This window comes from Zalophus californianus, chromosome 5, assembly GCF_009762305.2.
Source record: "Zalophus californianus isolate mZalCal1 chromosome 5, mZalCal1.pri.v2, whole genome shotgun sequence".
In the NCBI taxonomy this organism is placed as follows: domain Eukaryota; kingdom Metazoa; phylum Chordata; class Mammalia; order Carnivora; family Otariidae; genus Zalophus; species Zalophus californianus.
The window spans coordinates 66,052,528-66,060,213 of record NC_045599.1 but is presented as its reverse complement, the minus strand read 5'-3'; the positions used below and the strand labels follow the sequence as shown (position 1 = coordinate 66,060,213).

The 7,686-nt window shown below is 38.4% G+C and overlaps 1 pseudogene; it reads left to right on the top strand.

Moving 5' to 3' along the window:
- The first annotated feature begins 917 nt into the window (after positions 1-917).
- Positions 918-7,349, top strand: LOC113928537 (annotated as a pseudogene).
- Positions 7,350-7,686: the final 337 nt, after the last annotated feature.

Below are 7,686 nucleotides of genomic sequence, written 5' to 3'. Positions count from 1 at the left end.
GATAAAAATTTAAAATATTTTCTACTATCCCAGTTACTCAAATTTCTCTCTTCATAGTAGGACAGCATTTTCAGTGAGAAATGATTTAGAGATTGTGACCTCCTCTGGGTGCTGTAGAAGATTCTTATGGGAAGTGAGGGCACTGTAGCACCTCTCTTTTTAAATCTGAGATGTTCCTTCTCCTGTTCTGTCTTCAGGGAAAGTATAACCCAGAGAGGTAACAAGCTGAGAGAAATAAGATATCTTAGGTCACTGTTGCCCAAAAGTTTTTTTCCTGGTGTAAAGTGTGGACTCTGGATAATAGCACAAGTCTGCCATTTCTAGGGCCACCAAACCTGAGAATAGTGGATATTGTACATTTTTTGGATCCAGCTTCAAGTGTTCTCACTCTCCTGTTAACATCTTGATTTCCCTATCTGAGGGCACTTCTCCCTGGCGGTAGACTTGATAGAGGGGACTGTCTATCCACCCAGGCCCTCTCCTGGCCAAGGTATAATGAGAAAGGCAAATATATGACTGAACTTTTGCTAGTTGGGAGATTTGATTTCTCAATAGATGACAAAGTTATAGGGATAGTTAAAAGTCAGTTAGCTTTATGTAGGCCAAATTGTCCCTCTCTCTCAGACTCTTTGAGGTGCTCAAATCTTTCCAATAAACTTCATTTTTTTCCCCTTAGGTAGACAGATTTTGTTGCCTGCAATCAAGAATCTTGACTCACCAGGTGTTCAGAAAGTGATTTAAAATTGTGTTTAAAGGTAAGCAAATTCCCTAAAATAGAATATATTCTACCAGTAATTGTTCTATAAAGAGATATGTCCATAAGGGCCAGGGTAGGGATAAAGAGAATCAGAGTATAAAAGAAGGACCGCTTCAGACATTTTGAAAAACTACAAATGACCTCAACAAGAGTTTGACCCATGGCGTGGCATGGAATAGAGGCAGGAATGATACAAGAGTCAGAGGTGAGTATAGAGTAATAGAAAAAAATGTTGTAATAACTAGCTTCTAAGATATTTCAACTGTAGAAGAAAATGTAAGGGTTAAATCAAAATAAAAATAAGTGCATGAAACCATTATGTTATTCAAAAATATTTACTAAAGATCTAGCACATGTCTAACACCAGGAAAACTTTCTTCTTCCTTAAAAACAGAAGGTAAGGCTAGAAATAAGAAATTACATCCTAAAACGGATATTCTATTTGGAAGGAATTATTTAAGGGCAGAGAGTGGTTGAAAATTTCTAAGGAAGACATATGGAAGAATGTTTATTCCACTCTAGAATGAGTTGGATGTGAACCTAAATTAGGAAACTCTGGGTGTTCTGAATTCTGCATAATAAGCAAGTATTGTAATAAAAAATATTCTTTCAAAGGAACCTCCACTGCATAGAATGTTGCCACTTAGCATGTCATCAGAGGAACAATGGCAGCATCACTACCTTGGATCTTGTTAGAAATGCAGAATCTCAGGCCTTATTCCAGATCTGCTGACTCAGAATCTGCTTTTGAACACTATCCCCAAGTGTTTTGTATAAGTACTTGTATAGAGCACACAGCAAATATTTTATTGAGTCCAAATCTCTGGGTTTCTAAGCTACGTTTTACAGTCGACAAGGCATCTTTAGAACATGCACTGCTTAGTTCACTAACATTTGCTTAATTTAGTGACCTTCTAGGCTAAAATAACTAATTTTACTGACAAATTATATTCCAGGTTGAAACAAAGTGGTCATTTGGATTAATCTTTAGACTCAAATCTAGAAATTAAGATGATGTTAGTGAAGGTAATCTTCTAATTTATGTGGTCATGGTATACAAAGAAGAATAAAAACTAGGATGCTTTAATTTTAAACAAGAATTGTATCCAGCCACAAGAAGTGAATCCTCTATAATACAGGGAAAAGACTTTACCATATTTTCAATAATTTCAACTTGAAAAATTTAACAGATGTGCTAAATATATATGGGACATACACATATACATATGTTAGGCGGTTAGTTAGACTTGAGTGAGGAGGGATGAAACAGATGCTGGCCACCCCTCGAAGCCACCTCCCTCACCCCCAGGGTTAACAGGCACACCTTCAGAGCCACCTCTAAGGGCTAACAGAACAGGAAAGGCTGAGCCACCAAGCTGGCTCATATATGCAACTAATGAATCCACTGAACACTACATCAAAAACTTATGATGTACTATATGCTGGCTAACTGAACATAATAAAAAAAAAAAGGCACAAGGGGACCTCCAAGAGCTGGGCATGTGCACGAAAGTAGCAATTTGCCCTTAGGTTATCTTAAAGTCACAACACAACCCATTAAGAGCCCATAAATATGTACTACATAAATACAATTCTAACAATGCAACATGGGTAGGCACGTGGGCAGACGCCAAAATGTTACATAGCCACTTTCGTCTATCAAAAATGTCAATCAAAGCCAAATTTACAGGTACAGGCTTAAGCAGAGCAGGCTTAAAAGGATGCAGCTAGAGCTTCTTGGTGCCTTTGTCTCTCTTGCTCTGGCGATGCTCCAGTTTCACTCTTGAAAGTGTACTATAGTTATCGTCTCAATAAACTCTATCTCCCCGTTCTGGTCTTGCGTCTCCAGTTCTGTGCTGCATCTGGGACAAGAACCAAGCAAACCGGTAACACATACAGTCTTCTAGATAGGTTTATTTATCTCCAGGACTCAAAATAAATGCCTTTGTCTAGTTCCCTCCTACACTGTACATACAATGCAAAAGAATATGGTGGAAATGATGAACTTCCCAGACTGGTTATAAAAAACATCAGCAGCTCCACCATGTTCCCTTGGATCACTTGCTCTGGGGGAAGCCAGCCACCATGGTATGAGAACACTCGAGCAATCCAATGGAGAGGTCTGTATGGTAAGGAACTGAGGCTTCCTGGTAGCAGCTAGCACCAACTTGCCAGCCATTTGAGAGAGCCATCTTAGAAGCAGACATCCCTAACCAAAAATCTGATTGCAATCTCATGAGACCCTGAGACAGAATCACCCAGCAAACCATTCCTTCTTGACCCGCAGAAAGTATAAATAGAATTTATTATTTTCCCTGGAGTAATTTGTTATGCAGCAAAAATTAATGCTGGATATAAAGATTTAATTGATCTGAGATTGATATTACATTATATCATATAAAATCACTTTACAATGCAAATTTTAAAATGATCATGTGTAGTAAGTTTTTAGAGGTCATTTGATGTAGCACCTTATTTTCAGCAAGGCCTCACTAGAGCCATTCAAGATAAATTTAACCATTTTATCTGAAGGGTTAGGAAGAAATTTCTAGAAGCTGCTGTGACGATCCTTATGAAAAAGAAAAATGTTTGGCCTGCCATGAACATGTGATAGGAAAATACAGAAAATAAATTATTTTTCATGTAAAACCTTAAAGTCTTGAGGGCAAAAAAAAAAAAAAAGTTGAGTGCAGACTCAAACTCTCACTTCTGTTTCATTTTACTTTTTTCAGGTGACTTCTTTTAACAAACTGCATACTGCACATGTGCATCTGATTATTTTTCTCAACACAGTTTTATTCATATAGATAATAGTTATCATAAAATAAGGAAAAACATGTTCCTAACAAAATAAAGAGGTGTTTAAGGCTGACCAAAACCAAAGTAAGAGGGTGTATATATATATTCTACGTATTTGTGGTTTTTAGGCTAACTAAATCCTAGGCTTTTGCAGCCAGCGATTCTGTCTGATGGTGTTACTAGCGAGATGTGGGAAGTGGCCTTCTGTTGGGTGGTAGAATTCAGTAATTCACTCTTATTGACAAAATCGGAGCCAGATAAAACTCACCTCACACTCTCAAGATAAACAAGACAGCGCCAAAATTTGGTGGAGTTACTCTAATAGATAATAATTCTACAAGATCAATACAAATTGTTGACAACCTCACATAACATGCAGGCATTATCACAGTATAAGGAAGAAAATCATGAAAGGCCAGTAACAAAAATAGCTGGAACTATGTAAGTACAGTTCAAGTGTGAACTTTGAGTCCTTGTAGATTGATAATGAATAATAGCAACAATTAATAATAAAGATCTTCACATAAGGAAGAGTCATTTCTCACCAACCAGTGTGGGATTAGATGAGAACAGAATTCACGGAAGATGAATAGAAGCTATAAAAAAGGAAAGGAGAGAAATCTGGATAGAACAGAGGCAATTCTCTTAGTCACATTCAACAAAAGTTTCATCAGTTCTTAGTAAAGATCAGTAAGAAGTTAAAACCAGAACTCTGCTATTTTTTATTTATAGTTTACAGATTTAACTTGTTCGAGTTAACTGCATAAAAAGCTACATAGATTTCACTCCAATTGGTCATCGTCTTGTGTATCGATTCTCAATTCCTTTGTTATCTTACCTAAGTCTCAAGCTTAAGACCTCCTTAACTTGGAAGGCAATATATTGCGAAGTTTGGGTACTCAAGGGGTGCGTAGGAGTGCAGTCTACATTTTCATGCATGTCTGCACATCTGGGCAATAGATATCACATAGGCACAATGAACAATATGGGCTCAATAAATTGCATTTGTCCAGATTATGTACTCACATATTTTGTTAGATTTGAATTAAACAACTGAGGGAAAGGACAAAATTTTAGAGGCTTAATTGGGTTTATTTTCTGAATTTGCTACATAATTTTCCCCTTGTCAAAAGGGAGAATGTACCAGTTTTAAAGTATCAAGGACTGCAGTGAGCTGTAGGTGTATACCACCTTAGAAATACATACTACTGCAATCAGAATATTATTGCCCTTCAGAGTGGGACACACAGTAGTTTGTTCCTTTCTGTAAACTTAGGAGAAATGTGATTCTGGGAATTTGGTCTTTGAGGAAAGGTAGAAGCTATCTTTAGAGACTTGCCAAAGGAGAGGGTCCTGTTTCATATCCATTTTATATTTATGATCATGATCCTTCTCTTTCAAGGACATCACTTTCCAGTCAGAGCAGTGAGCCTTCTTCATCCCCCCAAGGCCATGCAGTAATGATCATCTTCATCTATTTTTACTGAAGCTACAGTCTATGGTCCAAGAGTCAAGAAAATGCGTTCTTTTTTTCTGGCTCTGTGGCAGATTCTCCACAAACCCTTGTGGCATTTTTTTTTCCTGCCTGCCTATCTGTTTTCTCAAATGCAGAAATATTTTCATTCTTTTCCTGTTCTCAGTAAGATATAGCTGGAAAAGATCTGTGAGCTTCTTGGGAAAACACATCACATAAATATCAGATAATATTTTATTCTTCACTATGTTAATTCTAGTTTAAGGGGGAAATCGAGGGACATGGGCAAATAAGAAGGTGGCTGCAAGAAAGCCTGGTAAATGTTTTAGAAGAATAAACTGCTCAGTCCTGATCTTTAAGGCATTAGCAGGAATAAACAGAAATACTCAGCAGAACTGTTTGCTGGGTATATACTGCAGTCAACACAGTTGAGCTCAAAAATCTAGAGATAGAAGAAAGCTATAAACCTCAGAATGAAAAATGTTGGAATAAAGTGTTGGTGGAAAGAACAAAGGGAGGAAGGAGATTTTCAAGACCTAAGGGCAACTTAAAATATTTACATTATACCTCTATTTCAGCGAAGTCTGACTTTCACTCTTGACTGTGTATACAGCCAAGGTCTCTGGTGAAGAGCTCAGGAGGAAGCAGTTGCCTGTCACCATTTTGTCTCATCTATTGGAATGAGATTTTCAAGGTCTGCTTTCATGTGGTTTTGAGGAGGATTCTACTGTTACTTCCAATGTGTATGTTGCATTCATTTTTTCCTTTTTGTTTCGACGTCTGTAGCTCAGGTTCACACCTCCTCATAGTCTGTATCACTAATTCGACATCCTTCCCAAGCCAATCTATTTGACACACTGTGAGCAGGATAGTCCCATTATCATGGCTCTTCCACTCAAATCTTCTAGAGATTCCTCATTGTTAACAAACTAAGTAGAAGTGTCTTGTTTGGGCAAAGTCTACCACAGCTTGTTTCTCACTGACCTCTTTTCATCTCCCACATTTTTCTAACATCAGCTCTAAGGTCTGGGTTGCTCCCCATGCCTTGAATAGGCTAGCACTTTATTTACTCTGGACTTCAGATATACTTTTCACTTAGACTAGCATGTTTCTCTTAGCCTATTAAAAAAAATTTCTGGGGTCACGCCTGTGTGGCTCAGGCAGTTAAGCGTCTGACTCTTGATTTAGGCTCAGGTCATGATCTCAGGGGTCATGAGATTGAGCCTTGTAAGGGGCTCTGTGCCTGGCATGGAGCCTACTTAAGATTCTCTCTCTCCCTCTTCCTCTGAGCCTCCCACACACCTCCCCCCTGCTCATGTGTGCACTCTCTCTCTCTCTCTCAAAAAAAAATCTTTTTTTCTGAAAACCCAACTATGAAATTTTATAACATGTCCCATTTCCTGTCTCTACAATAATATCCTTGTTCCTCCCCATTTGAAAAGAAGTCCTCCCATACGACAACAGCTTATAACATTTGTTTCACATAACTACTTAAATTATAATTCATTCATTTATTATCTTTCCCCGTTCATTTAGTCATTCTTCAAACATTTACTGAACTGATATTATGTGCCGGGGTCTAGTTGGAAGCTGGGGATACAGAGATGTAAAACCTAATATTTATTCTTCTTGACTAACTTAAAATCCATCGAAGAACACAAATGTGTAAGCAAACAAAGTATACTGCGGAAATAAAGAAGTGATATATCAAGTACAATATGAACAGAATAGAGGAATGCCTAGGACTATTTCAGGAAGTAGCAATGGAATCTAATGAAAACAATAGTCTCAAAATAATATTAATAGTAAATGATGTGGCATGCTAGGTATTCTAGGTGTAGTACAATTCCCTCAAGTACAATTATCATCACCACTTACAGATGAAGGAACTGAGGCTCAGAAAAAAGTCACCACCTAGCCCAGTCCATGTAGCTGGTAATTAGCATATCCAGGTTAACACCTAGCTCTGTTGGAGAGAAAAGAGTCAGGAATCAAAACTAGACAGGGTGGCTCAGTCGCTCTGGAGGCAGGGAACAAGGGGCAAGTTGGTTTACAACTCGAATGGACAAGTCTTGGACAGCCAGAGTCAGTCCCCATAGAAATTATCTTTGTTATCTCCGATAACAGATTTCTTCTGGGGAGTAGCTGAGTTCATGGTTGGGTTTTTCAAGACGCTGCTTCAGCAAAATGTGAAAACTACTCTGATTCTAGATACGATGATAGAAGAGGGCTACCAGGAAACACCCCAGAAGAATGGGTCCAGTTAATTATCTGCATGGCCCCAGTCCTCCTCCAGTGACTGGTGGATGAGGAAGGTAAGTATCTGCTCTAAGAAGTAGACAACTGGACATGCACACTCATACCAGAAGGAAACCATCAAGAAGTAGAGGGCTGACCATGCTGGCCAAGGAATCGAATGTGTACGCCTAAATAAGGATTGCTCTGTGTCCTCACAGACAAGTGAGGTCATGCTGGGAATTCCCTTCCCAGGGATCTGTCATGACTGACATGCAGTTCTATAAATGCACGTTTGTGTAGTTTGTTAAAGTATTAAAATAGGGTTTTTTTAAGATTTTATTTATTTGACAGAGAGAGACACAGCGAGAGAGGGAACACAAGCAGGGGGAGTGGGAGAGGGAGAAGCAGACTTCCCGCG